The sequence below is a fragment of the Heterodontus francisci genome, chromosome 13 (assembly GCF_036365525.1).
Source record: "Heterodontus francisci isolate sHetFra1 chromosome 13, sHetFra1.hap1, whole genome shotgun sequence".
NCBI classification, from domain to species: domain Eukaryota; kingdom Metazoa; phylum Chordata; class Chondrichthyes; order Heterodontiformes; family Heterodontidae; genus Heterodontus; species Heterodontus francisci.
Window position 1 is genome coordinate 100,594,755 of NC_090383.1, and position 23,445 is coordinate 100,618,199.

Below are 23,445 nucleotides of genomic sequence, written 5' to 3' on the forward strand. Positions count from 1 at the left end.
GTTGGGGCCAGGCAGGCTGGCCCCGGCGATTGAATGGGTGAACCCTCTAGTGGTGTCATCAGAGTGGTGGGGGCAGCTATTGCCACCATGAAGCCTCAGGAAAGGAAACCCCCTGTCCCCTCGGGAAGCTGCTGGGAGGTTGCGTTGCTATAGGTGGTGGTCTCTCCACACATTAGGGAACTGTTCCCGCGCCATTAAAATGCCAGCTTCCTGATAAAATGGCCAATTAATCACCTTAATTGGCTGTCCACCTCCAGTCGGCAGGCGGCCGGGCCACTGCTGTGTCTGTCCTTGATAATATCCGGTGGCGATGGGAACAAGATGGGCTGCCCTCCCGAAGCCTTCCGCCACCATTTTACCACCCTTCCTGCCTCCCTGCCCGTCTCCGAAGGGCTGGTAAAATTCAGCCCAAAATGTCAGAATAGAATTGATCAGTAATAAAGTGGCATCACAAAACAACTTCAGCTAATGTTCTTGCGTAACCAAAATGCACACCAAAATTCAGCTGCTGCTATGACTGTTATCCAGGATATTTCTTATATACTGCCATGTAATATGAGAAATAGCTCCACTTCTGAGGTGACTGAATTATCTGGTCAGTTTGACTTGTGGAGATACTTAACACATGTACTAATGCGTCCAAAACACTAGCAGCAAGATATCATGAACACGTCCATGACGGGATAGTGGTGCCTACAGCTAGTTCATTATAACTTGAACTTAGCTGTGCCTGAGTAGAACAATTATGTTTTAGTTTTGGTACCACTCTAACAGGTCACTATTGCATTCGCCTAAATTCCAACAAGGACTATATTTCAAAAGCATGTCATTGACTGGGAAGTGCTTGGGATTGTGAAAGGTGCTATATAAATGGAAGTTCTTTTTTCTTAATTGGAAAAGAATAATAAAAGTCATCTGACACTTGAGGCTTTGAGTTTTGAAAAGCGACTCATCGAACTGAACTTGTTTTAATTTGACAAAATAGATCTTTAAAATGATGAGGGCATGAGTAATGTGGATTATAGAAGATTTTAATTTGGGTTTTGATTGCAAATCTAGAGAATATGAGAATGAAATGAACAAGTCTCATGTAAGATTAGAGGAATGTTTTTCCTCCTTAAGAATAATGAATGTATAGAATTGAAGTAAAAGCAGTTAATGCTATGTGGCTTAGCTCTTTTAATAAAGAACAGGGTAAATGTCTCCTTAAAAATAATATTGATGTAGGTGATTAAATTAATTGTGGAGCATTCTGGTTCTGGAACTGTTTGGAGCAGGAAGGATAATCTGAAATGTAATGACTGAATTGAATAGTGTCAGTTAATAAGGTTGGTTTAATACTTGAGAATTTTGTGTGAAATTTGGAGTAAAACTGCTCAGAATTTTATCTTCTGGGAGATGGTATCTGTGAGATGCTGCTTTTCTAAGGGAATTGAGTGTATTAGGTAGAATGTGCCAGGCTTTCAAATACTTTTGTTTCATCCTATACTAATGTTCTAATTGTGGCTAAAAGGTCCCCAATAATATTGTGAGAGAGTGCTGAGGCATTCTACAGAGCCTACATCATAGCGTTTATGGGACAAAAGAGTCAGGGCTGTTTGTTCACAATGCTACCAAGCTCTATTCACAACTCCTCCAAGTGAAGCAGCCCATGCCACTCTACAGAGCTTGGACAACATCCAGACTTGGGCTGAGATAATGATTGCCTCACCCACCTTCCTCTGATCTTCAATGGCACCATCATTGCTGAGACCCCACCATCAACATCTTGGGGGCCCCATGGATCAGGCATAGGAACGGAAACATATATCAACACCATTTCTTACAAGAGTAGGACAGACACTTGAGAAACTGTGATGAGCAACTTACCAACTGACCCCATAAAGCCTCCCAACCAGCTACAAGGCTCAAGTAAGGAGTGTGATGGAGTACCCATCGCTCATTTGGATGGGGAGAGCAGCAGCTCAAGAAGCTCGATGCCATCCAGGTCAAAGCAGTTAACATTCGCCATTCTTGCCACTGGACTCAATATTCAGCCCTTCACGACTGGTGCACTGTGGCTACAGTATGTACAGCATGTATTGGAACAGCTTTTAGCATGTGGAAGGGGTGTCTGAATTATGGATACAATTAATTTTTAAGCACCTTAGTAATTGATCGAAAGCTAGAGTGGACAATATAGTTTTACCTGTATTGTACTTAAAACAATAAAAACAATCCAAGATTAATTTACATAGAGGATCCATTATAAAGATTCATGGGATATGATTCACATTGTAGGAGTGATTGACATGCTAACTCACATAATGAACTCGTGTGTAGTTATGCTCTGTGTTATGAGTTAGTCATAAACCCTATTGCATTGGTATTCATAATTTATTTCTGTTTTTGCCTTGTGTTACAAATTAATCTGGCAAACACTTGGGTAAAGAAATAAAAAAGGTGGATTTAATGGTACACTGATGTCCTTTGACAATTGGTTATAATGAATCTGAGGGCAGGGTGACTGCTAATTAGTCTGTTGTCATGTGACAGGTGGTTTAGCGATGTTAATACTTTGAACAATATCTATAAATTATTTTAAAAGGAGAAATAGATGGAATAATTAGAATTTAGTTAGTCGCATTTCACAGCGATAACATTATCTTGTGTTTATGTACTTGCAGTTAGCCAGCTACCATGACTATTCGCAATGAATGCTAATTAGATTTGCCCTAACTAAAGGAAGTAAAGGAAGCAGTAGTATCTGGGATGATATTGTTTAGCTTTTTACTGTTAGATCCAGCTGTAAGGAGCTAATTGGCCACAGAGGATTGCTGTGCTCTGTACTAAATCAGGCAATGCTGATGCGGGATGTCCAAGAGAATTATGACACAAAGTTGTAGAGGAGGGCCACAATTCCCAATTTAAAGCATTATTGTTACCCAGATAGGCTCAAAGAGCTAGATCTTCATACTTCAGTGAAGTGTAGACTTAGAGGTAATTTGTGTACTGTACTGGTGTGCTGTTAATATTAAACAAGGATAGTAGACTTTGGGTCAAAGTAACAGGAGTTTATTTGCAGGGGTTTTATCTCTAAGGCATCTACATTAACACCAAGCAACACAAGGTTCAGACTTGTGAAATCACTGTGGTAATGCTTAAATAAAAGCAAAATACTGCGGATGCTGGAAATCTGAAATAAAAACAAGAAATGCTGGAACCACTCAGCAGGTCTGGCAGCATCTGTGAAAAGAGAAGCAGAGTTGACGTTTCGGGTCAGTGTCCGAAGAAGGGTCACTGACCCGAAACGTCAACCCTGCTTCTCTTTTCACAGATGCTGCCAGACCTGCTGAGTGGTTCCAGCATTTCTTGTGGTAATGCTTAAGGTCTGTATACATAATCTACCTAGCAGCAGTTTATGTACATTATACAACATCTCCCCCCAAGTCTCTGACTTCATTCATCATGTCTGTAATGCTGTGGGGTTCTCACGACTCTGCCATAGCATGTTCTTCTTTCACTTGTTTGGAGTATTGGGTCTTTCGGTTCTTCTTCCTCACTTTCCTGTGGGTGAGTGGAACTACTGGATAACTCGGGTTAACTGCTTTCACTGTTGACTGGGTGATCTGTTGTTGGTTGTATCACTGGTTCATCAGCTGTCTCTGGTAGCTGATTCTCTTGATTTATAATCATCTCTTTTGGATGGCACCATCTTTCTGCGAGATGGAGGCAAACCATAACTGTCCCTTTTGCATGAGGGAGGTCCTTTTGAGCCACTTCCTCTTCTTCCCATTCCTTCACTTTGCATTGGCCCTGAAGGAAGGGGCCTTTTAGATGGCATATTCCTCTTAAAGTAGCGCTGGTCTTCTGAATCCATTCACCGTGCTCACCTTTTTGAGGTGGATCTCTCATTCCTCCTTGAATCCCCCTAGGAGGACCACGGCTCCTTAGGGATGGAGGTGGTCCATGTCATCCACTATTTTCAAATGCTGGTCTAGTAGCATGCTTTACTTTAATGGGTTTTCTATCCAATGGCTTCCCATTCATATCCCTGGCTGCATTCCTTGCATCTCCTGGACTTCCAAAAGTAATAAAAGTAAAACCCATTGACATATTTGTTTCACGATCTTTCATCAGCAGAACTTCTAATATTCCTCCATATTTGCCAAACACTGCTTCAAGTGCTTTTTCATTTGTTTCCGTCGTCAGATCACCAATGAAAAGTTTTCCAGAACGATCTGCTTCCACCCTGTGTAACATCTGTAAGGCTAAACAAGCTTTCTTACTGAGTAATGAACAGGCTTGGTTCTTTATAACAATCTGGAATGGTGTTCTTTCTGTGTGTTAAGGTTGTTTGTATTTCTCCTACAACCTTTAATTGAATCTCTCCCGGCCCGAATAATTTCTTGTTGGTTTTCCTAAGCCTTTCCTTCCTCAGCCACGGTGTTTTGTCAGATAGGACAGAAACTGCTGCTCCTGTATCTAACTTAAAGCTGGTTTTATTTTCCCCCACTATGATTTGTGCTTCTGAGCAATCTTTGTTTATCTCTTGCACTTCCCCAAGGAAGGGAATATTGATCATTGGTTTCTCTTTGATTTGATCTATTTTTTTGCTAGTCTTCAGCATTTGTTTCCTGTTGCGACAGACTTGCTGAAAGTGCCCCCTTTTCTTGCACCGGAAACATTCAGCATTCAGCTTCCCGGGCTGGGCAAATTTCCTGCCAGTGCCGCACCTGGCACACCTACTGCAATTCATTGTTGCTGCCTGTAGATGTCTTTCCCGCCTCTCGAGCTTTCTGGCGCTATTATTCTCTGTCTTCTGCACAGACTCAACTGATTCTAGAATTTTTGAGGTTGGACTCCCCCAATTCTCCTGAACTAGTATAAAACAGAAAGTGCTGGAAAAACTCAGCAAATCTGGCAGCAACTGTGGAGAGAGAAGCAGAATTAACGTTTCAGGTCAGTGACCCTTCTTCAGAACTGAGTCACTGACCTGAAGCGTTAACTCTGCTTCTCTCTCCACAGATGCTGCCAGACCTGCTGAGTTTCTCCAGCATTTTCTGTTTTTATTTCAGATTTCCAGCTTCTGCAGTATTTTGCTTTTATACCCCCGAACTAGTAGTTGATTACATTTTTGGACTTCTGCTTGCCTGCTCAACAGAATGGCTTTTTACAGAGTCAAATTCTCTTTTGACTGAAGCTGGTCTGACAGCACTTCGTCTATGCCCCAACTACTATTCTGACCTGAAACAGTTCTTCTCGCAAGCTCCTGTAGTCACTATTCTCAGCTATTTTATAGAGATCATTAATGAATGAATCGATACTTTCACCCTCTTTTTGGGTGCTTTTGTTTAATTTTGCCCTTTCCACAATAACTTTCTTTCTGATCTTAAACTATCCCTCCAAGCCTTGTATTACTTTGCCAAACAGGGTTTCCTTTTCATTGATCCCCAGGGTAGTTAAAATAACGTTCACACTGTCTCCCATCGCATGCAGTAAAACACTAACCTGTTCCCTGTCTGATGGTGCTGTTCGACCTGACGCAGAAGGGTACCTGTTGAATCTTCGAATCCATCTTGGCCATGCCTTGGCCTAGTTGGGCCCCACCGCTCGCTCGAAGTTCTCTGGTAAGGGTATCGACTTCTCTATGCTTCACTCCGATGCCATAGAGTCATAGAGTTACAGAGCACAGAAACAGGCCCCTCGGCCTACCGTGTCCGCACTGGCCATCAAGCACCTATCTATTCTAACCCCATTTTCCAGCACTTGGCCCATAACCTTGTATGCTCTGGCGTTTCAAGTGCTCGTCTAAATACTTCTTAAATGTTGTGAGGGTTCCTGCCTCTACCACGCCCTCAGGCAGTACGCTCCAGATTCCAAACACTCTCTGGATGAAAACATTTTTCCTCAAATCCCCTTTAAACCTCCTGGCCCTTACCTTAAATCTATGCCCCCTGGTTATTGACACCTCCGCTAAAGGAAAAAGTTTCTTCCTATCTATCCTATCTATGCCCCTCATAATTTTATATACCTCAATCAGGCCCCCCCTCAGCCTTCTCTGCTCTAAGGAAAACAACCCGAGCCCATCCAGTCTCTCTTCATAGTTGAAATGCTCCAGCCCAGGCAACATCCTGGTGAATCACCTCTGCACCCTCTCCAGTGCAATCACATCCTTCCGATAGTGTGGCGACCAGAACTGTGCACAGTACTCCAGCTGTGGCCGAACTAGCATTTTATACAGCTCCATCATAACCTCCCTGCTCTTATATTCTATGCCTCGACTAATATGCCTTCCTACCCACCTTATCTACCTGTGCTGCTGCCTTCAGTGATCTATGGACAAGTACACCAAGGTGCCTCTGACCTTCTGTACTTCCTAGGGTCCTACCATCCATTGTATATTCCCTTGCCTTGCCTTGTTAGTCCTCCCAAAATGCATCACCTCACACTTCTCAAATTTCATTTGCCACTGTTCTGCCCATCTTGCCAGCTCATCTATATCATCCTGTAATCTAAGACTTTCCTCCTCACTATTTACAACACCACCAGTTTTCGTGTCCTCTGCGAACTTACTGATCATACCTCCTATATTCATGTCTAAATCATTAATGTACACTACAAACAGCAAGCGCCCCAGCACCGATCCCTGCGGTATACCACTGATCACAGGCTTCCAATCGCATGTTTTCAATATTTCCTGTCTTTACCCTACAAAACCTGTTTTTACCACTGCTACCATATACTATACTGGTCAGTGTGCTGCTAATATTAAATGAGGACAGTAGACTTTGGGTCAAAGTAACAGGAGTTTATTTACAGAAGTCTTATATCCAAGGCATCTACATTAACACTGAGCAACACGAGGTTCAAACTTGTGACATCACATTATGTGGTGATGCTTAATGTCTATATATGTAGAAATGAGCAGAACGGCATGGCCCTATGCGTAATGGGAAATATAGCCAAGTTAGGAATAGTAGCTTTGCTGAGCTTTGATAGTATGATTTTAAGTGGCAGAAACCACAATGAGATAGTTAAAAGTAAAAGCTGAGAGTGTGAGATTGTGAAGATTAGCCGACACCGGTAATTGCAAGGACATCTGTTCTTTTATGGCCTGATTGTGTGACTCCCTGTGGTTTGGAACAACTGGACTCCTGTGAATCAAATGATGTCCATCCCTGTGTGAGTGATAAGGAATGCTGGGCCCCTCTTATCTTCGTGTACTGCCACTGCTTGATGTAGCTGCAGACTGCACGAAACACTCAGGAATGCAAACCTGATAGAGATAGCAGGATGCGGCGCAATTAACTGTCACAAAGTAGAGACAGAACTCATGATCAATGTAGGGAGTGAGACCAGAATGTTTATTGATGATTCCTATGCTCTTGCTAATTATCTTGCTTGTCTGCTTTCTTTTATCTTGCTGGTGCAAAACAATATTATGTTAGTAACAAGTATGTATGGAGAATGGAGTGTATTGTTAACCTCAGTAACAGATGTACTGCATGTCACCACGTGGGTGAAGTTGAATTGTACCGCACTGATTGGTTAAACAAGGAGGTGTAGCATGAATCTTAATGTATAAACAGTAGTATCTGTATCACAAACGGTCACTTACTCTGGTGGACCTGACAGACTCTGTTGGAGTCAGTGCCGTCATGTCAGAGTAAGTCAGCCGGCTAATAAAGTAATTGATTTTACCTACACATCCGACTCGGTATATTTACTGAACCAGACTGAAGGCAAAAAGAACTCAGATTTACATATACATAATCTACCCAGCAACAGCTTCTGTACATTATACTACAATTTGATCTAGATTTTTAAGATGATGAAAGGAACGGATTGTGTTTGTATCAATCAGTTGTTTCAACTGAATAGCTTATGGAGGGGAAGGGATCCCTTACAAGTTAAGGAATGGTAGAACTCGGTTCATGTTAGGAGAAGAGTGGATGTGTGGAAGAGGTTGCTGAATCATATGGTGAACACTGATTCACTGAATTCCTTCAGCTCTTTGGACCACCTCTGTTCCTAGCTATTCACAATTTAAATAATACTCAGATCTGTTATGGTCCAAAATGGTTGACCTTATGCTTACCTGCAAAGAAATCACTCTGCTACAGTTTTGCCCACTCACTTAATCTATCAATGTCTCCGTAATTTTACGCTCGATTAAGTGAGTGGACAAAACTGCGGCAGATGGATTTCCAAGCAGGTAAGTGTGAGGTCATCCATTGTTACAGCAGTGCAATTAAGCATTTAGCAGGGGAATATGAGGTGTGTAGCATAGCTCAGAGTTAAACACGGCACTGCGGTCGTGACTTATTTCATTCAGCATAAGTGGTTATGAGAGGACTGTCCTACAAGGAGCGATTGAGTAGAATGGGCCTATATTCTTTGGAGTTCAGACGAATGAGAGGTGATCTCATGGAAATGTATAAAATTCTTCGATGGTTTGATGGGGTAGATGCTGAAAGGCTGGCTCCCCTGGCTAGAGTATAGGCTAGAGATCATAGTCATGGATAAGGCGTCAGCCATTTAGGATTGAGATGAGGAGAAATGTCTTCACTCATAAGGTTGTGGATGTTCAGTCGATGAGTATATTCAAGACTGAGATCGATAGATGTTAGGGCACTTAGGGAATCAAGAGATAGGGAGATAGGGCAGGAAAGTGGAGTTGATATAGAGGTTCAGCCATGATCTTATTGAGTGGCAGAGCAGGCTCGAGGGGCGTTAAGGCCTACTCCTGCTCTTCTGCTCCTATTTCTTAAGTTCTTCTAGCAGTTGGGGAGGAGGATGACGTCAATCATAAGGGAGTGGAATTTATGATGGACAGCAAAAATTATATCTTCAATCTTACTGTGACCAAAATCATAAGAATGAGAGAATGTGTAAAGACCTTTCAGCTTTCTCCATTGCTGAACTCCATTAGAGGACTCGTTTGGACCTTTCAGCTTGAATTTTAACTTGGGGATGGGACTCGGTACAGTGGCCAAAGCAGATGAAGAACCCAGGAGCGTGAGGCCCAGGAGATTTTAACTCTCAGGATTTGCATGTCCTGACATTGACACCTGACTGAAACCAGCAGGAACGAATGCATGGTTAGCCAGGTGCTGGGAAAATATACCCTGATATTTTTGTCTTGGGTGATTAACTGAATAACTGGAACATGTGGTAGAAGTAGGCGAACTGGGCTGAATGACCTTTACTTGTTCCATGTTTTATGATGGCATGTGGTTTCAGAGCACCCTTGTGACAGGTATTTTTTTAAAATTCATTCATGGGATGTGGGCGTTGCTGGCCAGTCCAGCATTTATTGCCCATCCCTAATTGCCCTTGAGAAGGTGGTGGTGAGCTGCCTTCTTGAACCGCTGCAGTCCATGTCGGGTAAGTACACCCACAATGCTGTTAGGAAGGGAGTTCCAGGATTTTGACCCAGCGACAGTGAAGGAACGGCGATATAGTTCCAAGTCAGGATGGTGTGTGACTTGGAGGGGAACCTGCAGGTGATGGTGTTCCCATGCATTTGCTGCCCTTGTCCTTCTAGCCGGTAGAGGTCGCAGGTTTGGAAGGTGCTGTCTAAGGAGCCTTGGTGCTTTGCTGCAGTACATCTTGTAGATGGTACACACTACTGCCACTGTGCGTCGGTGGTGGAGGGAGTGAATGTTTGTGGATGGTGTGCCAGTCAAGTGGGCTGCTTTGTCCTGGTATGGTGTCGAGCTTCTTGAGTGTTGTTGGAGCTGCACCCATCCAAGCAAGTGGAGAGTATTCCATCACACTCCTGACTTGTGCCTTGTAGATGTTGGACAGGCTTTGGGGAGTCAGGAGATGAGTTACTTGTCGCAGGATTCCTAGCCTCTGACCTGCTGTTGTAACCACGGTATTTATATGGCTACTCCAGTTCAGTTTCTGGTCAATGGTAGCCCCTAGGATGTGGATAGTGGGGGATTCAGCAATGGTAATACCATTGAATGTCAAGGGGAGATGGTTAGATTCTCTCTTGTTGGAGATGGTCATTGCCTGGCACTTGTGTGACGCGAATGTTACTTGCCACTTATCAGTCAAGCCTGTAGATTGTCCAAGTCTTGCTGCATTTCTACACGGACTGCTTCAGTATCTGAGGAGTCACAAATGGTGCTGAACATTGTACATTCATCAGCGAACATCTCCACTTCTGACCTTATGATTGAAGGAAGGTCATTGATGAAGCAGCTGAAGATGGTTGGGCCCAGGACACTACCCTGAGGAACTCCTGTAGTGATGTCCTGGACCTCAGATGATTGACCTCCAATACCACAACCATCTTCCTTTGCACTAGGTATGACTCTAGCCAGCAGAGGGTTTTCCCCCTGATTCCCATTGACCTTAGTTTTGCTAAGGCTCCTTGATGCCATACTCAGTCGAATGCTGCCTTGATGTCAAGGGCAGTCACTCTCACCTCACCCCTTGAGTTCAGCTCTTTTGTCCATGTTTGAACCAAGGCTGTAATGAGGTCAGGAACTGAGTGGCCCTGGCGGAATCCAAACTGAGCGTCACTGAGCAGGTTATTGCTAAGCAAGTGCCGCTTGATGGCACTGTTGATGACACCTTCCATCACTTTACTGATGATTGAGAATGGGCTGATGGAGCGATAATTGGCTGGGTTGAACTTGTCCTGCTTTCTGTGCACAGGACATGCCTGGGCAATTTTCCACATTGTTGGGTAGATGCCAGTGTTGTAGCTGTACTGGAACAGCTTGTCTAGGGGCGCGGCAAGTTCTGGAGCACAGGTCTTCAGTACTATTGCTGGAATATTGTCAGGGCCCATAGCCTTTGCAGTATCCAGTGCCTTCAGTTATTTCTTGATATTATGCGGAGTGAATTGAATTGGCTGAAGTCTGGCATCTGTGATGCTGGGGACTTCAGGAGGAGGCCGAGATGGATCATCAACTCAGCACTTCTGGCTGAAGATTATTGCAAGTGCTTCAGCCTTATCTTTCGCACTGATGTGCTGGGCTCCTCCATCATTGAGGATGGGGATATTTGTGGAGCCACCTCCTCTAGTTAGTTGTTTAATTGTCCACCACCATTCACGACTGGATGTGGTGGGACTGCAGAGCTTAGATCTGATCCGTTGGTTATGGGATCGCTTAGCTCTTTCTATCACATGCTGCTTACGCAGTTTGGCGCGCAGATCATCCTGTGTTGTAGCTTCACCAGGTTGACACCTCATATTGAGGTATGCCTGGTGCTGCTCCTGGAATGCCCTCCTGCACTGTTCATTGAACCAGGGTTGATCTCCTGGCTAGATGGCAATGGTAGAGTGGGGGATATGCCGGACCATGAGGTTACAGATTGTGGTTGAGTACAATTCTGCTGCAGCTGATGGCCCACAGTGCCTCATGGATGCCCAGTTTTGCACTGCTAGATCTGTTCGAAATCTATCCCATTTAGCATGGTGGTACTGCCACACAACACGATGGAGGGTATCCTCAGTGTGAAGGCGGGACTTCGTCTCCACAACGACTGTACATCTGCGGCAGGCAGATTGGTGAGGATGAGGTCAAGTATGTTTTCCCCTCTTGTTGGTTCCCTCACCACCCAGTCTGGCAGATATGTCCTTTAGGACAAGGCTACTGAGCCACTCTTGGTGATGGACATTGAAGTCCCCCACCCAGAGCACATTCTGTGCCCTCGCCACCCTCAGTGCTTCCTCCAAGTGCCGTTCAACATGGAGGAGTACTGACTCATCAGCTGAGGGAGGGCGGTAGGTGGTAATCAGCAGGAGGTTTCCTTGTCCATGTTTGATCTGATTCCATGAGACTTCATGGGGTCCAGAGTCGATGTTGAGGACTCCCAGGGCAACTTCTTTCCTACTGTATACCACTGTGCCGCCACCTCTGGTGAGTCTGTCCTGCCGGTGGGACAGGACATACCCGGGGATGGTGATGGCAGTGTCTGGGACATTGTCTGTCAGGTATGATTCCATGAGTATGACTATGTCAGGCTGTTGCCTGACTAGTCTGTGGGACAGCTCTCCCAAGTTTGGCACAAGCCCCCAGATGTTAGTAAGGAGGACTTTGCAAGGTCGACAGGGCTGGGTTTGCCGTTGTCGTTTCCGGTACCTAGGTCGATGCCGGGTGGTCCGTCCGGTTTCATTCCTTTTTATTGACTTCGTAGCGGTTAGGTACAACTGAGTGGCTTGCTAGGCCATTTCAGAGGACATGTAAGAGTCAACCACCTTGCTGTGTATATCAATTGCTTTAAAGCTGTTATTTTATATTTCATGATCCCACTGGCCATGTACTGCACACTCTCGTAAGGCTCTAATTTATTCACTTAATCGCCTGATAGAAATATATCTGGGTAAATTTTCCCAGCACTGAAAATAAATGCTTAAGGGAGAATATAGTAATTGTTAGGAAAAGTAACAGCACAAAATGAATGTGGAAACAGTCAAAATGCTAATCTGGTGAAAGGTCTGTAAAAATCCAATGTTATTTCAATGTCGTATTACTACAATGAATGTAATCATGGATTGCATCCAGTTCTTTCAGGTCTTTTGCTTATTCAGCTGACATCACAGCACTTCATGCCAGCCATTGTTTCTGGTTGGTTTACAACTTAATAATGTAATAAAACACGACTGGAAGTGCTATTACAGAAGTGACAACCCCATGGCGTGATTCAGAACTGTTAGAATCTTCAGTAATACAATTTCTGTTTTCACTTTGATGGCTCTTTCTCCTCCCATTTATTTGTTTCTTCTCCAGGAGACACTGGGTCAGATTTTGAGGTCTTCTGTCTCGTGGAAACGGGAAAGTAGCACCCCAAAAATGCTGGGGAATGACTCATTGGCTCATTCCCGCTGACTGTGTGGTCCACCCTATTTCACCCAGAGCCTACTGACCTAAGTCAGGCAGTAACTTCTTTTAATTTGAAAATTGGGCTCCTGTGATAATACAGATTTCAAAAGAGAAGGTCATGCTTGACCAACCTTGTTAATTGTGTTTAATTATATGCAGGTGGAGGGCATTAATTCGAGTTTCACTTGAGCACATAAAAGAGCAGATATTGAAACTGTGGTGGTTGAGTGCTGTGGTGTATGCTTGTAATGTTTCACTCTAACTAAGTGTAAGACTGAGTAAAGATTTTCTCCAGTACTATCCTTCACCAACTGGCTTTCTGGATCTGAACAACCTTATTCAACTCTTTGAAGAAGTAACAGAAAGAATGAACAAGGGTAATGCAGTAGATGTAATATATTTGAATTTTCAAAAGGTCTTTGATAAGGTACCACATAGTAAACACATGACTAAGGTCAGAACGTGTGGAGTCAGGGGACTAGTAGCAGAATGGATAGCAATCTGGCTTCAAAACAGAAAACCGGGAGTAGGGTTAAACGTAGGTACTGAGATTGGCAAAAGGTGGGAAATGGTGTTCCACAAGGGTCAGTGATGGGACCACTGTTCTTCACCATTTACATAAACGGTTTTTATTATGTGGACGATACCAAACTGGGGAGCTACAGTTAATACAGAGCAAGACTGTGACAAAATACAGGAAGACATTAATAAACTTGCAGAATCAGTGTGTAATTGGAAAATGAACTTCAACATAGGCAAGTGTGAGTTGGTACATTGTGGTAGGAAGAATAAAGGGACCACAGACTCCTTAGAAAATGTGTGTCCAGATGAGTTAGAGGAACAAAGGGAGCTGAGGATATAGTTACAACAATCATTAAAAGTAGTGACACGAGTTAATAAGGCCATAAAACAAAGCAAACAAGTCACTGGTGTTGATTTCTAGAGGGAAATAAGTGAAAAGCAGAAAAGTTATTTAAACTTCTATAGAAACTTGGGTAGACTACACTTGGAGTACTGTGAACAATTCTGATCTTCATATTATAAAAAGGATTTAGAGGCACTGAAGAAGGTGCAAGGAAGATTTATTAGGCTGATACCACAACTGAGAGGCTATACCTATCTGGAAAGACTGAACAGGCTGGGACTGTTTTCCCTAGAAAAGAGCAGACTAGGGGGTGACCTGATAGAGGTTTTAAGACTATGAAACAATTGGATAGGGTAGACATAAAGAAGATATTTTCGTTTGCAGAGCGGACCAGAACTAGAGTCCATAAATATAAGACTGTTACTTATAAATAGAATAGAGAATTCAGGGGGAACTTCTTTACCCAAAGAGTGGTTAAAGTGAGGAACTTCTTACCACAGGAGGTAATTCAGATGACTAGCATAGGTACATTTAGCGGTAGGCTAGATAAACACTTGAGAGAGAAAGGAATAAAAAGATATGTTGATGGAGATAAATGAAGAGCGATGATAGGAGGCTCATGTGGAGCCCTGACCTGTTGGCCCGAATGGCCTAATCCTGTGCTGTAAAAATGATGTAGTAACCATTTTCGGACTGAGCAGAGAGAGCATCTATGGTGCATTTTATGCACAGGATCAGCTGCTGTCCAGCTGAAGAAGAGTGCTCTTCTGGGCTCTACAAAAACAGTCTGGGCTGCTGCCACCTTGGGCCGTTTCTCATCCCTAGAACTGACGCCCCCCACCCCCACCAAGCCTCCTGTCCTCTGGCTCGGAGGCCAACCCCGGGGGCACACGCAGGCTGCCTGCATTGTGCTAACAAGGTCCAGGCCTCCTGTTGGTACTATAAGGCTGTTGGCGAGTACTTTCTGCTGGTTGGATCCCCCAAAACATCCTCCAGCCCGACAACCCTCCAAGATCTGTGCCTCTTGCGCACCCCCCAAGTTCCTGTGCTCCACAAGTGATGGCTGAGCCTTTGGCTGTCTGGGCCCTAAGCTCTGGAATTCCCTCCCGAAACCTCTCCACCTCTCTACCTCTCCTTTAAGACACTCTTTACAGCCTACCTCATTGACCAAACCTGTTTTTCACCTCAGTGTCTAATTTTGTTTGATAGTGATTCCTGAGAGGTGCTTTGGGATTTTTTTTATTTTAAAGGTACTATATAAATGAAAGTTGTTGTCATCAAAATCTAGCCCACTGACTCATGCTGGAACGGCGGCCTACTATGTGTACAGTTTTGCTCATTCCACCATTACTGACTACCATTTTCTTACATTTGTATTCAAGATACAGGAGGAATCTGCATCTTCAGTATTTCTGGCATAGAGCTTCACACATCAGGGGGATGATTTTGACTGTGTAAAACATACAATATTAGCTCAACCACCCGTTAAACCCCTCCTGATTTTCTTTTTGCATGCTATATGCAGCTGCTTCTCTTTAAGTGTTTGCATGCCGTTCAATTTTGCTAATAATCCTTGTAAGCAGCCTGGTGTCCTTCCCACCCCAGGCCCACTGTGGTCCTTTATTATAATTCGTCTGATCCAAGAAGTTGCACTGGGAGGTAGTTCTATAATCAGGCAAAAACCATACCTGATCTATGTACCTCTACCACAACACTCAACTCCTGGGTTTGAAAACAGAACCGAATATATTCGTCTCAAACAGGCAATCAACTCAAAATATGTAACAGCAAGTAATCTTTTCCCTCTTTCTGTGAAACCAATCTTGAAATTTCAAAATGTGTTTCTAGCCATACAAGTATGCGTATTTACTTCTCAAGTGATCACATGGATCTTTGACAGCCTTTTGTTCACCTGTCCAAGCTGAGCCCCATTCAGAACAAGTCTAATTTGTACCAATTTTATACAATTACTATTGAACAATATCACATGGGCCGTGTCAATAGTGCTGGCTGCAAATCCATTGCAAGAATCATCCATTATAAATAATTCAGACCAAATTAAAAAAAGACCCCAAATTGGGGGAGCAATAAAAAGATTCCAGTTATAATCACTGTTCAAAATTAATTGATAAGATTATGTCATTACTAACAGTGATCTGAAAAGATTTCAAAGTACAATAAAGTCAAGACCACGATGGGAAGAAAATACAATAAGTAAAATGTTTTATGTTATCCAAATTGATTTTGCTCTAATAAAAACTTGCATTTATATAGCGCTTTTCATGATCTCAGGACATCTCAAACTGCTTTACGAACAACAAAGTACTTTTGAAGTATAGATTGTTTTAGTAAGGAAATACAGCAGCTAATTTGTGCACAGCAAGCTCCTACAAACAGCAGTGTGACAATGACCGGATAATCTTAAGTGATAAATGATAAAAGTGATAAGGGATCAATATTAGCCAGGACACTGGGGAGAACTGCCCAGCTCTCCTTTGAAATAGTGCTGTGGGATATTTGACATCCACTTGAGAGGGCAGATGGGGCCTTGGTCTAACTTCTCATCCGAAAGTCGGTATATTACAGTAAATAATAACATATGGAAGTTCTTTGCAAGGCATTTCATTTTTTTCTGACATATACTAGGAACGCAAATCATATACAGAGGAAACTAGTGTTGATCAAACTCAAAAGTGTCAATGTAGGTTCATACACCAATAAGAGGCAGCCTCAGTTATAGACAAATACTATCAACCACAGGAGAAATGCTTTTAAACCAATTATCTTGAATACATTTTCAAGCCATATTACTACATTAAACTTACAGAGCCAAGAGTATTTTTTCTTGCTGAGAATGTGAGTAGTGCATTCAATTGACAGTTGCTTTGATTGCAACTATTCTGTTCATTATGACTGATTTACTTATTGTAGAGCCAGAACCATTGGAAGTTCCAGTAACCTAGTTTCCAACCTCACATAAAATGTTTATTCAGTAAGTGAAAAACGTAGTCTATTTAAATAAATTGCACCTTCTCTTTTTAATTTTCTTCTAAAAAGGTCAAAATACAGGTGAATGAATTTGTACTCATAATGGGCTAATTGTCTGCTTTTAGCATCTAGATATGAAAAATCTATGCTCACATCTTAGACCAGAGCATGTGACAGAATTAACGAGAGGTTTTGGTGAGGCTATTCTGGCTGTATATTTGCGAGAAAGCTTAACAAAAATGGATAATTGTTGATTATTTAATGAACATTACAATAAAATTGCAACATATGATAATTTGAGACAACTTTTGATTTGGGTAAAATAATGATAGGGAAACGCAGCTTTCAAATGTGCATGTGCAAGATTTTTTTTAACAACCTCAATTCTTACATTCCAGGATACAATGGTCTTCAAGAAAAAAATTAGCCTTGTCGAACTAACCTGTAGAATAGGACATTGTACTCATCACAGCAGCTTTCAGTTCATTTTAAGGCCATTTTTGGTAAGTTCTCAAAAGTATTCAAACAAGAGCAGAACCACCATTTGATGGAAAAGTGGGTAACCTGGAGACCTAATTTTGTTGTCTCCATTTCCCAACCGGCAGCCAGATTGAGAGGCTGCAGCCGGGGAGTGGAGAGGAGGGAGGGCATGATATTTTGTGGAGGGAGGAGGGAGATCGAAAAGGCCAGGAGTGATGGGAGATGAAAGGTCACAGACCTGAAACGTTAACTCTGCTTCTTTCTCCACAGATGCTGCCTGACCTGCTGAGTATTTCAAGCACTTTCTGTTTTTATTTCAGATTTCCAGCATCTGCAGTATTTTGCTTTGATTAAGGTAGTGGATCAGGCCAGGTTCAGCAGAAGACTCTGGGAGAATTTATGCAAATGAGGCTCAGTCGTTAAGATCGACTGGTCCTCCATGTTTCCAGACACCCCCGGGCTTGTCAGCCGCTTCAAGGAGCATGCTACACATCCATTCCACCTCACCTTTCAAATCAGGGCCAGTATTTTGTTTTTGTACTATAAAGTACTCCAAGGTTTTTAAACACATATTATAATAAGTACTCCACTGAATTTCAGGGATTGCAGGCAACTCATAGGACAATCCCAATTAAGGCTGGATTACACTGAAAAACCAGTTAACAGTACATGAGATATTGAAGCACACTAATGGGATACTGTTTGTGTCGGATTGAGAATATCACTTATTGTTGTGGTAAATGGAAGCATCCCTCTTGAGTTTCTTGAGATTGGAGGGATGCCATTTTCCAATTGTAGTTTGCTTAGTTAGTCCCAGAAAGTTGTTTTCTTGCAGTAAGAAGGCAATAATAAAAACATGAACATAAGGTTCCTGAAAGTTCCTCAAATAGTGAGACAGATTCCAGGCAGTGTGATTCCAGGTCGTTTGCTCTTTTCACGCTACTGTTCTGCAGTTTGCATGGAGGTGGCACGTGGAGTCTCCCTGGTAGTAGCTGAAATCACTAGGTATAGATTTAATGTTATGGATGGTGGTCCATCTGCATCTGCAGCGCACTGTCGGCAATGCTGCATGCCTTTATTTAAACCACTGCAAAAAAAAACCCTTAGCAAATGTAATCACCTCTAAGTCTGCCAAATGATGCTTCACCTCCCGAAGGACGTGGATGAGCTTTCCGGACGTCGATGGTGGGCACTGAGGAAATGGCTTATTACCTGCACCAGATTCCACCCCCCCTCCCCCCCCCCCCTTTACCCCCCTTCCACCCCCGTCCCCTTCCCTGCGCCACCCTCTCAGCTCACCCCCTCACAACCCCGTCCCAGCCCGCCCCCCCCTCGCACCATCTTCACCCCGCACCCCCTTCCCCTGCACCCCCCCCCCACCCCCTCCCTCTACCCCTCCCCCTTGCATCCCCTCCTCCCACCGGCACCATCCTACACCTGTGTAGGGGCCCCAACAACCCAACTGCCTTGTAGGCGTCTCGGGAGAGACCAAGGCTAAGGGAGTAAACCCTAACAGAAAATCCGGAGCGGAACCCCGTAGGTGGTCATGTGTCACCTTTGGCATGTTTCCGGCAGTTCCTGCAGCCATACTGGTGCCAAACGTCGTGTCCTGCACTCCTTTGGACCCCACCAGAAAGGCCGAGAGGGGGGTTTTGACGACTGGGCAACTCTCAACCTCCATAAATTTGCCCAGGCATGCGCCATGGAGAGGTCACTCCATAGTTGCCTCACAGCGACTGAAACAACACGGAAGGCAGCAGTTACGGGTTATGAATTGGCCTTCATAGCCACTCCAGGCGCTGCTTCACAAACCACTGACCACCTCCAGGCGCGTATCCATTGTCTCTCGAGATAAGGAGGCCCAAAAGAAAGGTGGTCCAAGCTTAGTATTACTAAACGTTAGAATAGCTTTGTGTCTTTCATAATTCCTTTGCTAAGGTATATGTTAGCAATGCTGTAATCAAGATAAATCGGCTGTATTGATGCTACTTAACCTTTACATTTAATAAACTGGATTTATAGTTTGTAGCCTAAGCCAAATGGTATGTTTATTCTTTTGTTATTCGAAGACTAAGAGGTCACCAGAGGGCTCATGTAAATTCAGTAAACTATTGCTGTAACAAAGGTGGCTGTTTGACTGTTAGCCAACACTACATTACCAGAAATAAAAACAGAAAATGCTGGAAACTCAGCAGGTCAGGCAGCAGCTGTGGAAAGACAAATAGAATTAAAGCATCAAGTTGATGTCTTTTCGCTGACCAACTGTCGACATTACCAGTTGTTGACCCAGTGAAGTCACACTGCAGCTTGCAATGAGTGATGGCTTGCTTACGTAGATTTTGGCAGAAAGCATCAGAGGAACATCTGGTGGAAGCCTAAAAATGTGACAAATGTCACAGGTGATGTAGTTTGATGGTGTGACAATAATTAGCTAATTCCGCCAGAGACCTACTTGTACATGGAGTGGACTGTTGGCTTAATGGTAGCTTTCCCACCTCTGACCCAGAAAGTATAGGGTTTGAACCCCATAAGAGACAGTCCTGGTGTATGGAGACCAGAACTCTAGCTTTGAATTCTGGGTTAACATCCTGCAGAATACTTGCATTTGGTGGGTATGGCTGCAACATCTTGCCTGGGTTGCGTACATTCCTGCCATATAGGATTTAACCACTCTATCAGCTGGTTACAGTCTTGGAATGAGACCACCAGATTATTTTATCACCTTTTGTGACTCAGTGTCAAACTTTGTATAATAATGTTCCTGTGAAGTGCTTTGGGGCATTTTATTCTGCTAACGGTGCTATAGAAATGCAAGTTGTTGTTATAATCAATCTGCAAATCCTTCCACTACTTCACATAATAAGGAATCAGGGGACAAGTAGCAGAATGGATTGCTAGCCGGCTTCAAGACAGAAAGCAGAGAGTGGGAGTAGAGGGTAGTTATTCAGAGTGGCAGAAGGTGGGAAGTGGGGTTCCAGAAGGATCAGTGCTGGGACCAGTGCTATTCGCAATTTACATTAACGATTTGGACTTTGGAATCAAAAACACACTAAATTTGCAGATGACACCAAATTTCGGGGGTTGGGGTGGGGTGCGGTGTGGGGAATAGTAAATACAGGCGATGACTGCAACAAGTTACAGGAGGACATTAATAAAATTGCAGAATGGGCAGATAATTGGCAAATGAATTTCAACATGGATAAATGAGAGGTCGTACATTTTGGTAGGAGAAATAGAGAGGTCACTTATTACTTGGAAGGTGCAGATCTTGGTGGGGTAGAGGAGCAAAGGAATCTCAGAGTACAAGTACACCAATCACTAAAAGTTGTGCCACAGGTTAGCAAGGCCATAAAAAAAGGCAAACCAAATACTCGGTTTTATTTTTAGAGTGTTAGAATTGAAAAGTAGGGAGGTTATGCCAAAACTGGTCACCATATTATGAAAAGGATATAGAGGCATCGGAGAGGCTGCAGAGAAGATTTACAAGGATGATACCAGAAATATGTGAGGATACATGTCAGGAAAGGATTAACAGGCTGGGTCTCTCTTGAAAAAAACTGAGACGTGACCTAATAGAAGTCTTTAAAATTATGGAAGGTTTTGATAGAGTGGATAACGAGAGAATGTTTCCACTTGTGGGGAAGAGTCTAACTAGAGGCCATCAACATAAGATAGTCACCAAAAAATCCAATTGGGAATTCAGAAGAAACTTCTTTATGCAAAGAGTGGTGAGAATGTGGAACTTGCTACCACAGGAAGTGGTTGAAGGGTATGATCCCCGTGCAGATCACGAACAAACCAAAATAATCAAATCCACTGACTGACCCCAATTTAGGAAACTAAAACCAAATGGACAAGATTTCCCTTTTATAAATTTTACATTACATTCAAACCAAAACCAATGTTACAGTCAATGAGGAGGGGTCAAAGGGCTTCCATCTTTTCCCTCTCCTTGATGGACCACAACAGGTTTAATTCTTTCTTAAAGTGGATGTACTGGCTAATTCAATATGTGTTTGATTGCTTACTTGCTAGGATCGTAACAAGAACCTATTGGACAGGTTTTCTTGAGTTTAACAAAGAAAGAGGTTTACTTCATTGTATCTAAACCAAATCAATAAAAATAATAAATTATGTGCCAACTTTCGCTCACACACACACTCGGGGTTTACACACACACAAATAGGTTACAGCGTGGGGAAAGGTAATTCTTTTGAGTTAGAGTCCATAGAAAAAAGGGGTATACAGTCTGTGGGGTTTGGTGATTCATCTGGCTTCCTGAGGCTTTTAGCTTGAAGAGCTAGATGACTGGTTCGGTGGGTCTCTTGGAGACAGTGATGTGGATGATTTCCTCCAACAGGGTTTCTGATTGTTGCTGGAGTATGCAAAGGTGGTCAGTCAACAAGCAGGATTTGAAGCTGTCAAGCTGGAATGGAGAGACAGAGAGAGGGACTCCCACTTGGGTCTGCACGTGTCAGAGTCTAGAAGTTCCTTTTTTGCAGCAGAGAAACACAAGCTTAAAACTGCAGATGGGGATGGGCTTGTCACAACAGTCACTCAGTGATTCAAACATAGAAGTTAGCAGTATTTCTTCTTGTTAAAAGAAAAAGAACAAGCAGTTTCCTTAAACTTCTTGGTCTTGGTTCTTGCTGGGGAATAAGCAGACATTTCGTCTCCCCTCTCACAGTCCTTGCAATGTATACAGTGTTGCAAATTATGTGGCTATCTTAAGTTGCTAGCAAAGTCATCTTCTATCTGTTCTTTAGTAAATATATTTTTAAAAACTATAAATTCAAATCTCCACTCAGTGGATTAAAGAAAATTATCATTCAACAAAGCAAGTTGGCATGACACCAACGTAAGTTAAACATGAACTAACAGTTAAATCACAATCGACATATATATCTGAAAGGTTAGATGTTAATTATAAGATGCAACAAAGGTAGTTCTTACGAGTCCTCTGAGCAGTCCTGTCAGCAAGATGGCAACAAACCGTCACAAAGTTCTTCAAAATCAGGAACTTTCTCAGGTAGTTTTCCCAGTCCTGTCCTCCAGCATGCAGATATGGAAGCAATGATGTCCCGTCAGTGGCAAACAATACAACTTTCCCTTTAGCAGTTTGATCTTGTTGCCTTTTTAACAACCTTGGCCTCCGCCACAACAGTCTTGATAACGTGATTCCACTGATAACTCTTTAAGTCACAGAAAGCAGCTGCTGTAAGTCGCATTTGCCAATCGTCAGCTCTCAGCATCAGATTTCCTCAGCCTGTAGCCTGTCTTTTTAGAACAACTGCTTGCTGTTTTCTTCCACGCACACACAGAGCAGTCTATTTCAGTTCTGCTGATCTTTAATCTGAGCCTTGAATAGTCCTGGTCACACCTCTCTCACATGACTATGTGACCTGTGCTTTAAACTGGATTGAATCTGTTTGGTCTTCCCAGTACTCTGAAGCTTTTGTTTTCCAGTAAATAATTGTCTCAGAAAAAATACAAGCTTTGAATCCAAAGTCATAGATTCTAACAGTTCATTTGGCAAGTCATCTCTTCAGATAACAGTCTGCAGACTCTCCTTCACTGGTCTCGCACTGCAGACTCCATCACAATAGTATAGATGCATTTAAGGGAAACTTACACAAGTATATGAGGGGGAAGGGAATAGAGGGTTATGATGTTAGATTCAGATGAGGAAAGATGGGAGGCAACTTGAATGGAGCATAAACATCAGCATGGACCGGTTGAGTCGAATGACCCGTTTCTGTGCCGCATATCCTATGTAGTCCTGTGTCATTTTTCTAGGCAAAATGTGAAGATGTGAAAACAACAACAACTTACTTTCTCAACAGCTTAAAGCAACAAGTAATGTGGAAGGGAGGTGAGGGCCAAGGGGACCATCTGCATTGACTGGACCACATGACAGACTTTTTAAATACTTGTTCTTGGGATGTGGGCGACATTGCCAAAATAGTATTTATTTCCAGTCCCCATTTGCCTTGAGGGCATTAATAATCAACTGCATGGGACGGGATTGGAGTTGCATGTAGTCCAGAACTGGATGATGAAGTTATACATGATTCCCAATTTTTCATTTTGGGTTTCATCAAAATTACTTACTTTACATTTTGAAATGACAAAAGAGAGCAGTGAAATTTGTTATTTATACCTGGGCATCAGTGGTGTCTAATAATAGATTCATGATATACCAGTAGAAAAACAAAGGAAGAGATCGTCGAGGTGGAATAATGTGAAAAATATAACAACTTCTCTTCAATGGCAGCACTGCTTTGT

At 43.0% G+C, this 23,445-nt stretch overlaps 1 protein-coding gene and 1 pseudogene across 4 annotated transcripts in view; one reads left to right on the forward strand and one right to left on the reverse strand.

Annotated features, from left to right (window-relative positions):
- Positions 1-23,445, forward strand: part of LOC137376137 (regulator of G-protein signaling 7) — a 477,275-nt gene that overhangs the window by 92,684 nt on the left and 361,146 nt on the right. The window lies entirely within an intron of this gene.
- LOC137376670 (RNA binding motif protein, X-linked-like-1) lies at positions 3,635-4,242 on the reverse strand (annotated as a pseudogene).